The sequence below is a fragment of the Heterocephalus glaber genome, unplaced genomic scaffold (genome assembly GCF_053883595.1).
Source record: "Heterocephalus glaber isolate CG9 unplaced genomic scaffold, H.glaber_assembly_v1.0 deba00001472, whole genome shotgun sequence".
Classification (NCBI taxonomy): Eukaryota; Metazoa; Chordata; class Mammalia; order Rodentia; family Bathyergidae; genus Heterocephalus; species Heterocephalus glaber.
In genome coordinates, this window is record NW_028258315.1 from 73,503,406 (window position 1) to 73,525,085 (window position 21,680).

At 37.3% G+C, this 21,680-nt stretch overlaps 1 protein-coding gene and 1 long non-coding RNA gene across 13 annotated transcripts in view; one reads left to right on the plus strand and one right to left on the minus strand.

Moving 5' to 3' along the window:
- Window positions 1–13,990, plus strand: part of LOC147826406 (uncharacterized) — a 29,641-nt gene extending 15,651 nt beyond the window's left edge. Inside the window, exons 3-5 of the long non-coding RNA XR_015439169.1 lie at window positions 2,479–2,761; window positions 3,724–3,795; window positions 13,289–13,990. This is a non-coding gene — a long non-coding RNA (uncharacterized LOC147826406). The remainder of the gene's footprint in view (window positions 1–2,478; window positions 2,762–3,723; window positions 3,796–13,288) is intronic.
- The window catches only part of Rbms3 (RNA binding motif single stranded interacting protein 3), a 1,369,918-nt gene that overhangs the window by 1,232,252 nt on the left and 115,986 nt on the right, over window positions 1–21,680 (minus strand). The gene's annotated exons all lie outside the window — the stretch shown is intronic.

Below are 21,680 nucleotides of genomic sequence, written 5' to 3' on the forward strand. Positions count from 1 at the left end.
AAACCTGCCAAAATGAAACCCATTAACGTGTATAACTAATATGCACTAATAAGTGCATAATAAGTGATGTGGGAAAAAAGTTTCCTATTAAAATAACATTGGAAGAGATAAAATAATTAGATTATTCTGGTCATATTCTGACTTCATTGTCTCAAACATTTTCTGTGAAGGCACTTTTCATCATAATACGCGCTCACTTTTATGTAGAAAACCAAGCCATGATCCAGAAAGCCTGTGATCCTAATTATGGCATATTATAAACATGTACACAAGAATTTCATTTTCATAATTTACTTTTGTCAGCCACATAGACTCCTCCATCTCTAAATTTCTTCCCAATTCAGGCAGTCATCATTTTCTACTCTTCTCTTACATTCCTTCCTATCTTCTTCTTTACCAACTTCCCCTTCCACATAAGTGCTCAAGGAATTTATTTCATTTTATCCATAACCTTATATAACATGTTGGCACTCCTTTATAGCTGCTGACCTATTAATCTATCTTTACATTGCTGGAGATTGGAAAACAAGTCATCATGTTACCCAATCAAATAAACTCTAATACCCTCACAGTGCTCATACTTCTCCAAATTAAGATAATTTACATAATAGTTCACCCACTGGGGACAAGACATGTTTAGCAATTCTTTCTAGGACCTTAATCCAATACATATTTTCTTCTGGACCTGATTAAAGAAAGTTAGTGGCTCAGTGAGTCAAAATGAATTTAGGGACTTCTATTCTAAACCACACATCTATGACATTAACAAGACATTGAAAAAAACTGTATTAATTGCAAGTCATCAAATGACAGCAATACAGATTACTAAGCAAGTATTATAAGCTTTTTAGTTAATTTGAAGCATAAAATAAAAGTGTTGCTTTTGCTTTTCAGCATAAATTCTTTGAGAGATAGGATAAAATTCAGAAGATCCTAATTTGTTCAATCCAGGAATCATTTTAGAAACACTGGTTCACAGCAACTTGTGAACCAAACCTACTCCTTAGGAAGACCCCTTTCAACACCTCTGAAATCCAGAGAACAGTATGAAAACCACTTATTATGATCTGTCTACCTCACTTAATAGAAAAGGACTGTGAACTTAGGGAAGATCTGTATCTTGCCCAGTGACAGACACACACACAACCTTTACCTCCACCTCTTCCTTTATATTTCTCACATTTCAACTCTACATTACCAGGAAGGGTATCCATTTTCCTAGAGCTCTGTGTCATGTCTTCTACCATACTACTTTCATGCTTATTATTTCTTTCCTTTTCTGTATTTTGTACCTATGCTCAAGCTCACATTCTCCATTTCAAAATAGTTTTTCTCTCCTTGGCCCCTTCAGTTTACACATGGGGCCTCCCAAATATAAAGCCCATCTCTCATGACCACAAATTGATTTCTCACAATTCTGAGCAGTCTTTCTTCTGTCACTCACTTCAACTATTAAATAGTAAGGGTATTTCTCACCTTCACTTTCTTGAAGCCAAAAAGACTGGTACCCTAGGACAATATCATTAGATGACTATTACTCTAGGATAAAACAAAACTTGTTTTGACAGTGTTTTTCAGTTTCTTTTGTTTTTATACCTCTTTTCCTCCCCTCTCCCCTATCACTTTTAAATATCTCACAGATTTTTTTATATTACAAAGTAACAGTATTTTAATTGCTGCCATTCATATTTCTAAGTAACCTCAATTTTACTGTGATTGGCTATTTTGGGTATCAATGGGCCATCTTATTACCTAATCACCCAACCACTTCATGGGTATACTTATAATTATTATTTCAGAAATGGCCCGTGGATTCTTGCATAAGCTTTAATGAGACTGATCTGCTGATATGAATACTGATCTCACAACATCAGCCATATGCAACCCCAAAGGATAACCCTACACATGTGATGAGGCATTCCATACCTTCATATTAGAATAATCATAATCACAGTCACAGATTTGCTAATCATATGGCTTACTTAACTGCTTACCTGCTAGGATTCATATTAGTGTGGATTTTTTTTTTAGAGTAGATGCATTTGCTATTGACATAAAGGTAATTCTTGCTTTGGGCAACAATGTCCTGTGGTATAAAGATGAACCAAAATTAATTGGTGGTAATGCTGTTGACAATCCTACATGTCCTACAGAAAATGAGTGGTGATGGCCCCAAGAAATTCAGTGAATAGCAACAGATGCTAAAAAATACACTTAATAATAATCAGCTTTGGAAATAAAATGAGAACATAATCTATTGGGTTTTAGAGGTCCTAGAAAGTGGTCTTTCTAGGGAGTAGTAGGTTTGGTTAAAAATGGCTGAAAACCAATGATCCTGGGTTGATCTCTGGATTTAAATCCTGGGTTGATCTCTGGATTTAACAAGTCAAGTTTTTTTTACCTTTTATTGTTTCTCTAGAAAGGAAGCATTTATGATGAAAAGGAAAAGAATTTTTCTATTTTATGTTTCTGATTTAGCCCTTCCTGATCACTGGGACAAATACCCAAAACCCAAAACTTAAAAGGAGGAGAGGGCTATTTTGGCTCACATTTCAGTCCAAGGATGGCCAGCTCCAAAGAATAAACAGCATGGAAGAGAGGCATGGTGGAGGAAAAGCTGTTCACATCTCGGTGGCCAGAAAACAGAGAAGCACAGAGCTGGAAAGGGAGATATTCCCTCTCTTCCGACCAGAGCCCACTTCCTAACAGCAAGTCAGCTATACTGGCACCAGAAATCATTCACCTTTGAGAAACCCTGCCTGTGAGTGCATGGGGCTTTTGTGGAACATCTGCACCAGTTTCCAATTAACTGAAAAACTCACTGTACTTGCTTAGTAACCTATATATACTACGATTTGATGATTTACAATTACTGTTTTTGTTTCCAAAGTCTTGTTAATGTCACTGTCAACTGCTATAAATACTTAAAAAATGATAATTCCACTAATAGCAGTAGCAGCTACGACAATAATTAAAACCACTAAGTCAAGGATAGAATTGTCAGTAGGGACAATTGCCAATAGAGCTATTGTCAGCTGATTTTTTAAAGAACCTGTTTAAATGCTTTAGGAAAAAAATTGTTTCATAATTTGGACATGTTCCTTCTTTTAATCTTAATGAATTAATGATGGTTAGACCATACACATGGTTACCTGTAAGAAAGAAGTGAAAATACGTTTGTTTTACATACACAGAACCATCGGTCCTTAGGCCTTATCAACGTGAAATCACCAAGAGTACATTTTTGTCATCATTCAACGAACATGTACTGAGAATTTACCATGCATAAGCACTCACAAGTGCTGAGGATAGATCAATGAACAGAATAGCAAAAATATTTGTCATCAGAGGGTTAAAAATGAAAATTTTTAAAAATTTGCTATGCTTTTAAGAATTATGGATGTATATAGTCATAATTATTAGTAACCATCAGAAGTGGTCTTCAGCCCATTTAGTCCATAAACAGAAACTCATCTCAATGAGTATACTTCTGAGAGCCAATCAAACACTACACCTCCCTGTCTCTTTTTCTGTTTTTTCTCTCACAGCTCAACTCAAAAGGAAGGCTCATGACAGCAAAGACTGGTTCTGCCTTTCTTCCCCATCTTTTTAGTATCTACTTTGGTTCCTGCCACACATATATAGGGAATACTCAGTATAATCAGATAACTCAGTTAAGGATATTTACCAAACCATACTGATTTTTTTTCTTTGCATTCTCAGGTTATTGCACTTTGAAAGGACCAAGCTTGTGAAACTCAAATTTTGACATTTTGGGAAGTATAGGTTCTACAGGTAAGTGAGTCAGATCTGTCAAATTTCTGTTCTCCAGATCAGCTGTATAATATCTGATTCTAGTCTCTTGTGAATTGAAAGACTTATAAAAAAGCTTCATGTTTTCTTATAATTGTTTCCTTCCTAGCATTCTAGCAGCAGATGAGAAATATACAAATATTTAGATGATCAACTGAGAAGTGACTGCTCTAATTTATTCTTATCCATTTCTGTGTAACATCACTATGAAACTATTCTATCATCTATTCATCAAACATCTATTTTCTAAAGTATAATTGTTATTTTGCTGATGGATCACAAAGAAGATACCTGTTTTGTATGTTGTTGCTTCAAAAGTTTGAGATGTGCGTCAAAATTTGGCCTTTTATTTCACAGAATGATACCCGAGAAAGTAGTACCATTATTCTTTAGATTAGGAAACAAGGTTTAATGAGCTTAAATGACTTGTCCAAGTCATGTAGTTCCTAAGTTTTGAAGCCAGAGTTCAAACCTTTCTGATTGTAAAACTCAAGGACTTCTTGCTACCTACTTCCCTTAATTTGGCCATTTCCACTGCAAGTGGGTTCCCAGAACGATCAACATTACCTGGGGACTTGTGAGAAATGTTCAGCAGACCACTGAATCAGAATCTGCATTTTCAAATGCTCAAGTAATTTGTGTGTATATTAAAACTTGCACAAAGTTAGATAAGGGAGAGAAAACAAAGAGTTAAAATTACACCCAAAGGGCTATAATTCCACCAATGTGGTCCCAATTTTGAGACAAAAAAATGTAGGTTGATCCTGAAAGTTTACAACCTAACTTTGTAAATAGTTTATACCCTTAAACTAGAAAGAAAGCAGAAAAAACAATAAAAACTGCATTGAGACTCTTAGAACTCATACTAACTCCTGGAATGTATTGATTTTAATATACCACTTTGCTAAGTGTCTTCAGGATACACCAGATTTGTAAGTCTACCCTTCTTCAGGTAAATAATCTTAATTAGAGTGACCTCATACTCCCTCTGAGCTGCCATGCTAACCTATTATTTTCTTCAAGACATAAGTCAAGTACTATTTCCTCAGGCATTCACTGATCAAATTTTTGAAAGCCTCTCATGACTGAAGCAAGTTCACTCATAGAAGTCTGAGCTTTTGGAAGATATCAGTCATTTGCAAAACTTTTTCTTAAGACTTTATTTCTCCACCATAACTAATGACTGCCAATAACCTCTCCCCATGGGCCTAGCTCACGGGACACAGACTAGTACCCTGCTTGCTGCTAGTCATAGGTTCTTGACTTGGTTACAGATGCCTTTTGAATGCTCAGAATCAGGGATCTATGTAGCTTTTCCTCATCTCAGGCTCTAGTGTCTATCTTTAATCACTTCTAACTTCATATCTCAAAACAACTCACCAGCCAGTCAACTGATATGAATATCTTCTGAAGGATTTCTGACATGGCTTCTTTACTTTTCAATGTCAGAACTCACTAAAAACCTTGAATCACCAAAGCTAATAAGCACTTTGAGCAGCTTACAGCATTTTAAAATATTTATCATCCCATAAAATTCCTTCCTCAGAACCCCAATGGCTCTTTTCTAGAATGCATGAGTCAACCTTAAAGAAAACAAGAAACAAAGACTTCAAAAATGCTTCACTCTTAAATTCAAAAGCCACTCTACAAAAACGTACATATCATTTGCACAAATGAGCAGGAAAATAGGAAGAAGAACTATATAAACAGGAAGGTGTGAAACTGAGAAACCAGTATCCTGACCTAAAACAAGTATCATCCATGGCAGAAACAGGGTTTCTGAGCTCTTGATACCATTTGTACACATTTCTTTGATTCCACTGAGGACCTTCAACCCATAGTGGTCAATATGGTGTCTATTGATGTCTACTCAAGGAATACAGCTAGCTGCATATTGTCTTTGCTCTGACCCTATCTGCCTCACTACACATAGAGAACCCTTTGTCTAATTATGAGAATGCTCATCAATCCCTCAGGATAGGAGAGTTCTTGAACACCTGGAGGAGGAAGTGGCAACCTAAAGAGGAAACTCCCCCGTTTGACCAAGGTAGGACCGGATGAGACCTCATCCCTCTCAATCCAGTGCTGGAATTCACATCTAGTTTTATTTTCTTGGATTGGTTACTCTTGAATATAAGTTTATTAGCCCCTTAAAGCATTGCCTTTCACTCATCCATCTTTGTTAGCCCAGTCATTACTCTCTCCCTCCTCTGCTCTCCCTCAACCCTTCATAACTATTCCCAGAGCATCCATCCCTGGTCTTCTGTCTCATGATTGTCTCCTCAAAGGCCCTTTACACCTTCCTTTCACCAACAGGGCACTATTTTTTTCCAAATCACCAAGCTCTTAGTTTCTCATTCCAATCTCTCTTCTCTTTTCCTTTTGTATTTCGATAATGGTACCTAATTGATACAATGGTGAAATTTGAACAGTTTAAGTTATAAATCAAAAAGATCAAGCAAATACATGGATAAACAAACATGAAACCTACACTGGAAAACCATATACTTTACAAAACAGACCTCAACTGTGCCAACCACATGAAAAAAAAGTCAAACAGCCTGAACCTTCACTGGTAAAATAGATTGGAAAATTGGAGTAATTAACTGGGTAGTTTAGTAAAATAAATAAATAAATTCCAGCAATTGAGGGGGAAAATGTCACATTTTTTTAAAACTAAAGACATCCAGGTTGCCAGTCTACATTGATCAAATTGACAAGAAAATTGCTCAATTCTCTATTTCACATTTCCTGGTAAACAGAGTGAAAAATGTCTAGATGACTGAACAATTTCATAAAGTGACTGAAGTATATACATTACCTTCAGGCCTTCATACAATTTGTATTTGTGCAAATACTTCGCGTGTGGCATCATGAAGAGATGAGCCTGCATTTGCATAATGACCTCTGCCAGCAGTAGCCCTGTAGGGTGGTACTTCAGAGTGAAAAGATGAATGCCACCCTCTTTTCCAGCAGCTGAAAGCTGAGGATAGGCTGTCTTTGGGGATTTTTCTGGGTGTAGTATACAGTAGCAATTTTCTTTAAAAGCAGCTTCATATCTTTTAAGGCACAATTCCTAAATATTCTCAAATCGAAACAAATATTTGGTCATGATCTAGACCAGATTAGAAAACTTTTTCTGTAAAGGACCATATAGTAAGTACTTTAGCCTTTGCAGGAAACATGATCCCTGTTATAATTACTCAACTTTGCAACTGCAAGAGGAAAGTAGTTATAAATGATACATAAGTGAATAGGTATGGTTGGCTTCTAATAAAAGTTTAGCTACAAAACCAAAAACAGACGGGCAGATTTGTCTATGGGCCATAGTTTGCTGATTCCTCATTCAGACTCAGGAGTATAAATCCCTGATTTCCATGGAGTTGGAAAAATTTCAATTAGTCATTCATCATCTTTCTATCATGTTTACCATTATGGTCTTCATAATTACCACTCTCATTTTATAGATGAGCAAAGGCAAAAAAGTAAATTGCATACTTGGTGTTCTGGTCACTTATTCATCACTGGGACACAATACTTGACACCTACAACTTAAAGGAGGAGAGGTTTGTTTTGACTCAGTTTCAGAAGATTCAGTCCATGGTTGGCAGGCTAAAATGTGGAAATGGCATGGTGGAAGAGCCTGTCTTGGTAGGAAGCTGCTTACATCATGACATCCAGGAAGCAGAGAACGAAGGGAGGAACAGGGAGGAAGATATATCTTTCCAGGTCGTACCCCCGGTGATCTATCTATTTTGACCAGGCCCCGCTTCTTAACATTCAGCTATAGCACCCCCATAATCCAATAACCTTCCAAACCCTGTCTCTGAGCACATGAGAGTCATTTTTTATCTAAACCATAACAGTAAGTGTTTGGGCTAGGACTCTGAGGATTTGTTCTCAGCTTTCCAATAGAGCACAGTGCACAGATACAATATCGAAAATAAATAATTCTAATAGGATTTCTATACCAGAATACAAGCAATGGAAAAAATGAGCACAAGTAAACTGAAAGAGGTAAAATTAAAGTAGTGCAAACTAAATGTGTAAGACCAATATAGGAGTTCATTAGAACAAGAAGAAATTCAACTGTCAATAGATAGTCCTATTTGCCATGAACTGTATTTATCCCTTTTCTAGGGTCCTTTTATTGTCTGAACTCCATCATTGAATTGGCTATTTCATTTTTATTCATAATTAAAATTGTCTGAGTACCAGACACAAGGTACAGTTCCAGTAACATAAGGGGTGAGTTTTTTGAACATTTATTTCCCGCATTTAGAAGTCCACTTCATATGTCAATACACCTGAGCCCACAACAGGTAAAGATAATTCAGAACACCTGAAAGAACCCAGTAGTAATCTTTTGAATCTTTCCAGTGATACCTCAGTATTTGAGAATATTCATTGGTAAGAGTGTTTAAAAGTTCAAGAGAATATATTTATTCAGTTGGCTTTCAAATACAAATGTTCATAATAAGTAAAACTTGTATCTTAGGATATATATACACAGGAACAATTTTATTGATCCAAATGATTTTATGCAAAGTCCCTCAAAGTTTTTTTATTACCATGAATTATTCCAATAGCACTCAGATTTAGCAAAACATTTTTTTAATTTTGAGATTGTTCTAATAACAATGTGTGGATTGGCAAAAGGCAAACATATTTTGTGAACTTTTAAAGTACATTAACAATAATATTTTATCAACAGGAAAGGTATTATTTCTCTCACCTCCCATTCTTTGACATAGTACATAGCTATTGCTGATGCACCCTGATCTTCTCTTCTCCTGCTGCTTGGGCATACAGGAAACTCCTAACTTCCTTGCTACCTCATAGTCAGCACCATGTGATCAGCTCTAGCTTTGGAACTGTGAGAAGAAGGAGCATCACTTTTGGGCTGGTGGAGTGAAAAACCCACATGTAACATCTCATTCTCTCTCTTGCTCAGTTTTTGAAAATGTGGACAAGTCTGCATTGAGACGGCAGTGGCAGATTGAGGTTGCTTGCATTCCAGTGTTATTAAAGAGAGGAGAACTTCCAAGAGGACCTCCTGCTGACTGCCCCCCCCCATACACACGCACACATAAAGGGGAAGATTCGTGGGCATGTGATCTATGCAATCATAGAAGATCCCGTACTCATAAAGACTGCTTGGTTTAACCCACTGCTGTCTCCATCTTAACAATTTTTGGAGAAGAGGACCAATAGTTTCATTTTATACCAAGCCTCAAAAATTTATACCAGTTCCACCCACAGCTTCTCTGAACACCCTTTCACCATGCTCAGACAGGCAGCTTCACTGCGTGTTCCCACAGCACTGTTATTCTCTCTGGCATAGCATTTACACAATTTCTTGTGGTTATCTGCTGATCTACAGTTCTGTGGTGGGTATGATGGATCCATTTCCACCAAATAGGTTCCAGATCTTCTGATGTAACTTCCTATGTGGCAGAGACTGAAGGGCTAAGAACATATCCCAGATTTCTTTGCAGTTAAGATAAAGGTTATGGCCTATGTTTTCCTAAGTAGGTGTACTGTGAGAGGTTTAAAATAACAAAAAAAAAGGGCAATGTGAGGTCATAGGTACACTGTGGGAGACTGGCTCTTCTTATAAGCGTGTTTGAAAGGCATTTCTTCTGTTATGGCAATTCTGACTGATACTGTGACACATTTTGGAAAGCAGCCACAGTAGGGCTTTTCGAAAAGCAAGCCAGTATCTGAGCATTTGTCTCACTGCTGTTATACTTAGGCATGTGGCCTTTGAACCTGTGACCTGAGCCTTCTAAAGAATTTGTGAGCTACCTAATGGCTTCAAACTTTTTTGGGATGAAGAAGTGTACTCAAAATGGACTCTTTTGCCTGCAACAAAAATAAAACATATGCTATCCCCCAATAAAGGGTAAGGTCTTTGAAGGCAAAAATCAATTTTATTTTCAAAACTTCTCTTCCCTTCCCACTATCCTACCCACCCAAAGCTAACTTATTTTAAAAAGAAAAGTAGACAGGAAGCAGAAAGGGAAGAAAGGGGGTGTGATGTTTAATTTTATGTGCCAATTTGGGCTAAGGGGGGCCCAGAAAGCTGGTAAAGCTTTATTTTGGGGTGTTATTTGTGAAGGCATTTCCAGGAGAGATTAGCAGAGGTAAACCGAGTGAAGATCACCCCTACCAATGTGGATGGCACCAACCAATTCATTGAGAGTTTGGATGCAACACCAAGGCAGAGGAAAGGTCAATGTGCTCTCTGGTTGAGCTGGTGCAGCCATCCTCTCCTGGCTTTAGACACCAGAACTCTAGCTTCTCAGGCCCCCAAACTTGGACTGGGACCTACACCTCTATCTCCCCTGGTCCTTAGGCTTTGAAGCTTGGATTGGATCTAGAGCACCAGCTTTTCTGGGTCTCCACAGATAGAAGACTGTGGGATTTTTTGGACTATATAATCATAGTCACTCATAATAAATCTTTCTATATATCTATATTCTATTGGTTCTATATCTCTGGAGAAATCTGACTAATACAGAAGGGAGTCGTTCTTTTTTTTTTTTTGGTACCAAGGATCAAACTTGGGACCTTGTATTTGCCAGGCAAGCAGCGGAACCGATGAACTAAATCCACAGCCCAGGGGTCATTCTTTCCAAATATCCATCGACTTAAAATATAAAACTGTTAATATTTCACAATCATTTTAAATAAGTGTAATAAATTGCTCAAATGTATGGGGCTTCAAAGAGTCTTAGAGCTATCAAAAAATTGAGTATCTCAAAAGATCTGGGGGATATCTCCATGTGCTATGGCATGAGGGTAAATATGCGCATTTGCTACATTTGAGTGTCTGTAAAGAATTTATTTTAACAAGCCCTTTGCTGCCAGTCTATTTCCCAGACAATAAAATGCTTTAAAAATTATACAAATATAAAAAAGACCTGAGCTTTTCCACAGCTTGCAAGCCAGGTTTCATCAAGCACAGATGTATCACATTACCCACAGTGGCATAAGCTGCAATTCTAGTTAGGGAAAGAAAATTTGTCCAAACGATTCCAATTTAAGCCTATTCTTTCACTCAGGGCTCCTCAGAGTTTTTTTTCACAGCCCTAATGGCAGCTTCTTGGGTGGTAGAAACACCTTGAGCTGCCCCATATTTTATAAAAAAAAATCTGAAGTCAACAGACCCCACCAAGTGAAAGAATTGGTGCTGCTTAGGCAAATGTGCTCCTTGCTTCTCCATATGTTCTCTTGAGTGTGGAATATGGTGCTACTTTACATAGTATCGACTTCTTGTGTGCAATTGTACAGTCACTGGAAAGTAGGTCAAGACACACTGGAGCTTTCCCATTTCCCAAATACTATATCCTATGCATCCCAGCTGAAACTTATCAGGATTGAAGTACAGAAATGGAGGCGAAAAGGCCAAGCAGAGGAGAAGAAGAAATGCAATATATTCGACTCTAAGCTCCGTCATAAATCTTCATCTTCTTTTCAACAACATCTAGGAAAATCACAGTTTCACTCTGGGACAGGGATGCTCATTACCCAAGTTCAAACCCTATGAAAAATTACAGTGGAAAAATCATTCACAATTGATTTATGGTTACATTGAAAGAAGTGGAAGTATAGTACCAATCACCTGCTTTTTAAATACCTTTCAATCTCAAACCCACTCTAGAAGCTGGGCGCCAATCTGCTTCTATAATTAGAGTACCGAAACAAGAGGCACTAATACCTCTAACAGATCATTAATCATTCCAGCTCCCTCATGATGGTGGCTGCAGCCACGGACTGTAGGCTGGGTTGAGCAAATGAAATAGTCATTGATCTCTATTTGAAGACTAGAGCAAGACAGTTCATTCCATGTGTATTTGTTGACATCTATCACATTGGAATTGCTACAAGGACCATCAATAACTAAACCATTTCACTTCAATACCCTGAAACAATGATTAAAAATGTTAAGTGTTTCCCAGTAACACACAAACTAAGATCTATTTTAGGTGTTTAGTCCCTATTAGGCTAGGGTTTAGTCCCTATTGGCTAGGGCTTAGTTCCTCCTAGAAACCGTTTGTTGTCTCCTGTGGTTTCAATATTGAAACAAAACTTACCTTGATGTACTAAATGAGTTCACAAGCTAATGAATTCTCTTGAATCATTCATAAATCAACATCTTTTGACAGCAATAAAAATCTCATTAATATGAAGTGTTTAGCAGGTAAACTTTTTAACCAAAGGGAAATAATAGTAATTACAGACTAGTTTCCCTATATATGTGGGGTCGCCTTTCTGTTATGGTCTGTTAGAAATACCTTGAGATTAGGAAACAACAGATGTGGGCTCAAAACTGGATTAAAATGCTTTGGACATAAACTTCTACTAACTAACTTCCTTCACTTGCTCATTGTAGATCACAATACCTGGACAACCTTCCTTATAGGATGACTTTGAAATTATAAAATATAAAACATAAAAACTACTTCAGCAAAGTATAGTGCACAATGCAAAAGTAAACTTCTACTAAATTGGAGTTCATTAAAGATCTTAATTAATGAATACATAAGAATGCCGACCCGCCCCCGGCCCTGCAGACTCTAGCAACCAGCCCCAGGCTCCTTGGGCAGGAGAAGTACAGTGGACCCCAGGGTCCCACACTGGCCAATGCTGGCCCGAGGCCTCATGTGACCCACATAGGAAGGAGGAAGAGAGAAGGCTCATGCACCCTGCCCCCCTGGCCCACCACCAGTTCAGGCCTTGATCAATCCATATAGGAGCTGGAGGAGAGACACCAAGCTACCAGACCCTAACTAGCTCTGCTCCTGGGTCCTCCACAGCAAAAGTCAGCAGTGGTGACAACCAAAAGGCTCACTTGATTTCCAGGAGGAAAGTTTCACTGCAGGACTGAAGTGTTAACTATCAGACTAGGTGAGAGACAACCTTGGGAGAGTCTTGGAGAGGGGGACAGCTAAACAGGAATCTCGTGATTTCCTGGGAGGCTCAGGTTCACACCATGGGAATCACAGGGTCTATATTCTGTGGTGGGAGGACACGTTTGGTAGGTATAATCTTTAAAGGGGAAGGGCTTGAAGGAGATGGGATGTAGTGCAATGGTATGCTTCAGCTGTTCCTGCTGCCTACATCTAACAGAAATTAGTGGTCTGAAATACTATAGGTCAATAACTAGGTGCCTTAAAGGTCTTCACTAAAATCGCAGACCTCTTTGCTCTATCTAGTTAAAGGCAGGCAGTCCATGAGTGGTTCTTAGGGTTTGTCAGTTCATAAGAAATGCCCCCAACTGATTGGCTTAGCATAGTTCTGGGTGTAACTGAATGGATTTACTAAAGATGAAAGACCCAGGCTAGGTGTGAGTGGCCCCAACCAATAGGCTTATAGTTTGAATGAAATAAAAGAGAAATAAGGAAGGCTGCCTTCTGCATCTTCATAGGAGCACCAGTCTTCGCTTTCACCTTGAATCTCCATCTCTCAGGTTCCAGCACAGACTCTTCAGCCTTGCAGTACAGAACCATCAGCCTCCTGCTATGGACTCACATAGGACTCTACCATCAGCTCCAGGCCTTCAACCTTTGGTCTCCAGCATGCAGACAGCCCTTTTGCACTCTTCCATACCTGACTCTGCAGGTGGCCATTGTAAGCCTACCTTGTAAATCCTTAATGTTGATATATCTTATATTAGATCTGTTTTTCTAGTGAGCACTGACTAATACACCCCTCAAAATTAAAAAAATAAAATAAAAAAATGGGCAACTGAAAAGAATATACACATCACAGAAGAAGTACAAATGGCCAATAAACACATGGAGGAATGTTCAACATCACTGGCCATTAGAAAAATGCAAATTAGAACAACACTGAGATCCCATCTTACCCCAGAAAGAACGACTATCATCAATAAATCAAATAATGACAAACGCTGGATAGGCTTCAGGGAAAAACAAACTCTTCTACACTGTTGGGGTTTGTAAATGAGTACAACCACTATGGAAATCAGTGTGGAGATTCCTCAAAAAATTGAAACTAGAAATTCCACTTGACCCAGCTATTCCCCTTTGAAGTATCTTTCTGAAAGAGTTAAAGACATTATCACAGTAATACATGCATTCCTTTGTTTATTTTTTCTGGGTTTTTTTCTCTTTTTTATCTTATAAAAATTCCATAACAAAATAATAAGAATAGCAATAGTTAATACACTGTATACTGTTATCTTCTAAGTAGTTTCTCAGAGTACAAGACATCAACAAAAAAGATTCTCTTTTACAAAGAAGAAATAAACAGATATTAACACAAAACTTTCTTTTCAATGAACTGAAACTAGCACACAGATTTATAGCAGCACAATTTATAATAGCTAGATTTGCAAAAGAGTATATATGTCATTTAAGATGAGTGTATGACGAAAATGTATATATACACAATGGAGTACTACTCTGACATAAAGATAAACTTGAGGCATTCATAGGTAAATAAAATCAACTTGAGAACATAATGTTAAGTGAAAAAAGTCAGATACACAAGTTTAAATATCACATGGTTTCTCTTACATTAAAAACTCATATTTTATATATATTTATATATTATTTATATATATTTATATATATTTTGTAGAGAGAGAGAGCAAGCAAAAAACATGATATATAAATAGAATATAGGGAGAAGTTAAAATAATTCCTCAAATTACCTATTCTGTTGTTTCAAAAATATTTTAATATACATGCTAATTTGTTTCATTTATACTACTAGTTTCTCTTAGTTCATTGAAAAGAAAGTTTTGCACTGTTATCTATTTTGTCTTGTAAGAATGTTTTGTCTTTGTCTTGTACTCTACTTTGAAGATAATGATACACAGTATATTAATTATCGTTATATTCTTATTATTTTGTTATGAAATTTTGTTTTATCTTTTCATAAAATAAATGAGTGATTCCTTGGTAGCATATTATTAGTTTACCCATAAAAATATGTTTAGCTTTCACTTAGAAATTATTCTAAAGCAGACACATTTAACCGTCTAATTTTTCATACTTTCAATACAAATATTTATCCATCAATAGAGATGAGAATTATGCTTCCTTTTCCTAAAATAACCCATGCTATCCCCATGCCAAGATCACCTCTTCTAGATAGAACTCTCACAAAGGGATATGTGTTCTTCCAAAAATACTATCCTATGGCTCCTAGAATTCTTTCCCCATTTTCCACACAACAAAACAGACTGAGTGAAATCCTCTCTCTGAATCTTTCATTGTTTACCTTGTAATTTTTACAAGTAGGCTAGAACTATTGGCATAGAAATTGTGTTTGTTTATGGTTTTGATAATCTAGATAACCATAAGGTTCTAATTTGTTGTTAATGAGGCAAAGATCTAGAATGTTTTATATAGAAAATCTAGAGCAGTGCTCTTTAATAGAACTTTCTGCAATGAAGGAATTGTCATTTAATCTGCACTATCTAATATGGTAGCCATTACCTATGTGGGGTGTCTAGCACTTGAAATATGGTTAGTGTGACTGAGGACCTCTTTCTTTTAATTTAGTCAGTTAAGATTTAAAGAGGTATATGTGATTAATGGCCACTATATTAACCATTGCAGCCTTAGAGTCTTTTCCAAACAAAATTCCAGTTTTGTCATTCTCCTGTGAAATTTAATCTGTAGAAGCTGCACCTCTAAAATGGTGATAATATTATATAATTTAAATAAGAATTAAAGGTAATATATTAATGGTCTAGAATAGGCACTCAGGCTATTATTACCCAACATTATCTACTTTCTAAACATTTTCATCACCTTTGAGCATAACTTCCTCCATAAATCATTATCTGGTCTTAAATGTGGACTAGGTCTCCTTTCTAGATATTCTAAGGCATCTGTACTGCCTTTATTTAATTTTTTGGATATTTTCACTAAACCTTGGTCCTGGTGCTTACCATTGTTTTCTGAGTATCAATATCTAGAGCATACTAATCCTCTAAAAATGCTTGAAAGGCTCTTATAGAAATTATCGATATGTCCCAATGTCCTATACATTGTAGGTTGTTCCTTCAATGCTTGCGGATGCTGGTTACCCATATGATAGGTAAGAAATTACTAACATAGGAAGCATCGTCTATATTTTTGACACAGAGAGACACTAAATCTGGTTGGCGGTGAAAGTCAAACAACTCACTAAAAACAGATTTGTGGTGAAAGCACCCCAAGTGAATCTGCCAAGTCTAAAGTGGAAAGGAAATATATGAGCTTAAGAGCACTTTTCTGGATCTGTTACCCTTCCAAAGATCAGCAGGCTCTGAAACCTCCAAATTGTCCTCCACTGCTGAGATCCAGAAGGCACCAGAATCTCTCAACCAATTTACTTTCATACCTGGATGATCTTTGGTGTTGCCAATGGCAACATGGTGACTACATGCTCTAAGTCCTAATATCCCCCATAAAATTAATACTGACTTTCACCTCCACAGAGAACATGGTGCTTTGGTGGCTCAGAAAACAAACTCCAAGCCTGCACACTTACAGGGCTGTGCAGGTCATAACCATAGAAGCTGGATCAGATCTCTGTGGGTTTTGGGGGTTTTTTTCAGAAAGTCAATTGAATTTGGAAGATAGAAATAAATATGCTTAGTGTTTGAAGGAAGGGTGGCGATTCTAATGCCTTAGTGTAGAATCACGCACATTTCTTCATAGAACAAAACAAGGGCTGATATTTTTGTTTAATCTTTATAAGAGTCAGTTTCTATACCTGCAAAATACCAGTTTTAGTAGACACCATGTAAATATATGATAATCACTAAAAATAATGCATTAAATGCCTTGAAAAGCTACTCAGACTATTACTACTAAGCATTCTATACTTCCCTAATTCTTATATAACTTTCTTCAGAAACCCTAATCTGGTCTCAAAATTTGGGAAAGCACCCAATGAATATTCCAGGCACCTGAATTTTCTCCATTTAAATATCTTTTCCATTTCCTGGATGTTGTGTTTGCCATTATACATGACACAACAATGCCTAGAACACAAGAACTCACTACTTATTTTAAGAATGAATGCTTATACATCACCCATCAATGAACACATGTGGGAAGGATTTGCTTGTGCTAGTTAAGTTTCATACCCCCTGCCATTCAGAACTGAATTGCCTGATATGGAAGGCAGAGTAACAGGTTTCTAAAACTGTCCACATAATAATCCCCAGAAGCTGTGAGCATATTATGCTTCATGGCAGATGCAATTAGGGTTGCCATCAGTTAATCTTAAAATAAGGAGATCATCCTTGATTATCTGGATGGGCCCACTGTAATGATTCTTAAAGAGGTAAGAGGGAGGCAAAAGAGTTGAATCAAAAGGAGAAGAAACTGTAGAAAATCATGATAATGACATATAGGAAGATTTGACCTTCTGTTGCTGGATTTCAGAAAGAAGAAAGAAAGCCATGAACTAAGGAACGTGGGTAAATGCTACAGAATGGGAAAAGCAGGTGAAAACGTTCTTCCTCAGCAAGGAAGACAGCCTTGTAGGCACCTTGGTTGTAGTCCAGGAGACCTGCATCCAACTCCTAACTAACAACACTGTATGATAATAAATTTTTGCTGTTCTGAACTATGAAATTGTGATAATTTGGCTCAGGAGCAATAGAAAACAATGTACCTGAGAGTTTAAAATAGATATTAATGCCTAGGTCTCTTCCCAAAGGTTTATATTTAATCTTGGGTTTTCGAAAAGTATTAGATTTTTTTTTTTTTTGGTACCAGGGATCGAACTTGGGTCCTTGCGCTTGCGAGGCAAGCAGTCAAACCACTGAGCTAAATCCTCAGCCCAAGTATTAGAGTTTTTGACAGCACTGTAGTGTAAATCAGCCATGAAACAATTCAATTATCCAACTCACAAGTGTTCTCTCTCTCTCTCTCTCTCTCTCTCTCTCTCTCTCTCTCACACACACACACACACACACACACACACACACGCCTGGGAAGTGATCAGCTAAGTATCTTGCTCAAGCTTGACAGAAACAGTAGGTGAAGCAAATTTAATACTCCTTAATGTTTTTAATGACAAAGTGAGCTACTGAGCAGTACTTAACTTGGCTATTACAACAACTCTAATAAGTCAGCAGGGAAGGTAATCATAATCATGATCTGTTTTATACCAGAAAGATATTTAATGTTGGATGAAGAGAGACACAGAAGATCATCAAATCTGGCAGTTGGTAAATGAAGAAGCCCATATTGAGACCAATTGACAGTCAGGCTTTTAAGAAAAGAAAGTGCCTAAGACACAGGGAAATAGGAATTTTCCCTCTGGAACCTACCACTGATTGAGAATTCTTATGTACCATGACTAGGAATAACCAAAGCAGGGACTAAATGATGTAAATATTAAGTCATCAAAACTATTTGAACACTCTTGACTTTGAACTTCTATCTCTTTTCATTGGTTAATTTTAGTAATATATTTAAGAATCATTTTATGAAAAGTCAGGAAAATTTAGTCTATTCACTTGAATCAGGTGTTGGTAAACTACAACCTACAGACAAAATCTATGGAGCCATTTTGGTAAAAAAAGGTTTTATTAGCACACCACTATGATTTGTTTACCTATGGGCTACAACAGCTTACACACTATATAGCAGGAGAGTGGATGACAATCCCTACAGGAGTGAAAATATTTTTGCTATTTGATCTTTTATAAAAAAAGTTTGAGGGCCAGGGATTTGGCTCAGTGGCACTGCACCTGCCTCGCAAGTGCAAGGTCCTGAGTTTAATCCCTGCTACCAAAAAAAAAAAAAGTTTGTCAACCCCTGACCTAGATCAACTGCTTGTCCTTTGCTTCCTCCATTACCACCATTATTAATCCTCAGCCTTGAACCTCAGGAGGACCATTTTTAAAAGCCTATTAGAAGTATCCAATAATAATAATTTGTGGATATAAACGGAAATACTACAGAGTGATATTTTAATAATAATTTCAATTTTACCAGGACTTTAGTTCAGAGAAACTCAATATACTTTGAACGTTATCTTTTTTTTTCTGACAGTTTTTATAGGAGAAAAATTGGAGATAACTAGTACATTAAAGACATCATTTAAATCATTTAAGATATCATCAGTTCCTTTGTTTCTTCTCCCACTGATAGTGTTTTGAGAATAAATTGTTCATTTGTGCATAGCACTGTACAATGCAATTTAAAATGACATAGAATTTGCCTTCTGGGAGCTTACACAATCCAAGACAGGCATGGATGGCAGAGAAGAAAGGCTCCCTAGGGAAACACTAAAAAAATCCATAAAACAAATAAACATTGATGTAATGTATTCACAAAAGGTAAAGCTAAATTTAGTGGGAAAGCAAATAAATAAGCATTCATGAAAATAACTTAACCCTTTTGACAAAGTCTTGTAACTATTTTTGGAAGGTTTTCTGGAGATTAAGTTGTGAATGAAGTGATTAAGGTGACCCATGAAACAATTCTAGGCATATGGCTTAATTACACTTAAAGGGGCAAATTAGGTGTAAGCATTGAGACAGAAATTTACCAAAGACACTTAGGAAAAGCCAAATGCATTCTAGAATCCAAACTTCAAAGGGAAAATTAAGTTCTATATTTAGGATGGCAAAAACAGGGCTTGAACACCCCAGTTCCCAGTCCACTCCCATGGCAGACATCATGTGATATTATGATTTATAATTGTGTGTGTTTGTGTGTGTATTTAGTCTCCACACAGCTCCTAAAATCCAGAGTGATAGGAGTATCTTTTCTTATTTCACGAGAAGGCTGCTAGCTGTGCCAATTCAGCCTCAAGTTGGAGGCTGGTCATTGGAAAGACCAAGGTATTACTAAAGAGTTGGGACTCTAAATACCACTCCCTAACCCAGGCATGGGGAAAGGAGCTGAAGGATAAAGTGGTCATCAATGGCAAATGATTTAATCAATCATGTCTAAATAATGAAGCCTCCAAAAAACCTCAAAAGAGCCTAACTGGGGCAACTTGTCATTAGTGATACCTTGTCTCAAAAGAAAAAAAAAAAAAAAAAAAGACCTGGGAATGTAGTTCAGCATGAAGGACCTGGGTCCAATCCCTAGTTCCATACCATGCGTGCATGCACAACAAAATTTTTTTGCAAAGCAAGGTTCCAAGAGCTTTTGGGGATCTGCACATCTGGAAGGGCTAAAGGACAGCATGCCCAGAGAGGACATGGAAGCTCTGTGCCCCTATTTTTATGATTTGCCCTATAGATCTCTTCCATCTGACTGCTTATCTGCATTCTTTGTAATATGCAGGGGGTTTTGTTTTGGTTTTTTGAGGGTTTTTTGTGGGGGTTTTTTGGTGCACTACTGGGTATTGTATCCAGGGCTTCATACATTCTAGGCAAGTGCTATACCACTGAGCCATGTCTTCAGTCCTTTTTTAATTTTATTTTACACAGGATTCTGCTAAGTGGCCAAGGATTGCCTTGAACTTCTGTTCCTCCTACCTCAGCCTTCTAAGTATCTGAGTTTACAGGCATGTTCTATGGTTTATGTTTTACAATAAATGAGTAAATAGAAGTAAACTGCTCCCTTGAGTTCTGTGAGCCACTCTAGAAATTAATCAAACCCAAAGACAGGATTGTAGGAGCCCCAGTTTATAGTTGGTTGCTCAGAAATATAGGCACTAGGAGGTCTGATTTTTTAAAGTTCTTTATAGATTCGAGATAGTAGACCTTTGTCTGAGGAAAAGCAGGTGAAAATTTTTTCCCACATTTTGGGTTGTCTCTTTACACTGTTGGTGGTTTCTCTTGCTGTGCAGAAGCTTTTTAATAAGACGAGATCTCACTTGTTAATTGTTTGTACTAGTTCATGGGCAACTGAGGTTTTGGTCATAAAATCTTTTCCTACACCAATGTCTTCAAGGGTTCTACCTAACCTCTGTTCCAGCCGGTTCAGCGTTTCTGTTTTAATATTTAGATCTTTAATCCATTTCCATTTTAGTTTAGTGCATGGTGAGATATATAGGTCTAGTTTTAGTCTTTGGCAAGTTGAAACCCAATTTTTCCAACACCATTTATTAAAGAGGCTCTTTCCTCCAGTGAGGGTGTATGGCTCCTTTGTCAACGATGAGGTAGCTGAGTGTGTCTGGAGTTGTTTCTGTATCTTCTAATCTGTTCCACTGGTCCTCAGGTCTGTTTCTTTGCCAGGACCATGCTGTTTTTATTACAGTAGCTTTGTAGTATAGTATCAAGTTGGGGGTTGTGATAACCCCTGCCATATCTCTGTTGCCTAGAATTGCTTTTGCTATTCTAGGTCTCTTCTTGTTCCAAATGAATTTTTGGATTGTTTTCTCAAGGTCCATGAAATCAGACCTCCCAAATTTAAAGACCCAATCCAAAAATAGGCATCTGAAATGAACAGACACTTCTCAGACAAAGAAGTAAAAGCAGCAAATAAAAATGAAAACATGTTCAACATCACTGGTCATTCGAGAGATGCAAATGAAAACAATGCTGAGATTTCACCTCAGCCCAGAAAGAATGGCTACTATCATGAAATCAACCAATAACAAATGCTGGTGGGGCTGTGGGGAAAGAGGAACCCTGCTCCACTGCTGGTGGGAGTGTAGACTGGTGCAACCACTGTGGAAATCAGTGTGGGAGATACCTCAAAGAACTAGGACTGGAAGTCCCATTTGACCCAGCTATTCCCCTGCTGGGGATCTTCTCCAAAGAATTAAAAGAATCATACCACAGAGATATATGTGCACCCATGTTCATAGCAGCCCAATTTGTAATAGCTAAAACTTGGAAGCAGCCCAAATGCCCATCAACTAGAGACTGGATAAAGAAAATGTGTTTTTTTAATAAAATGAAGTACTACTCAGCCATAAAA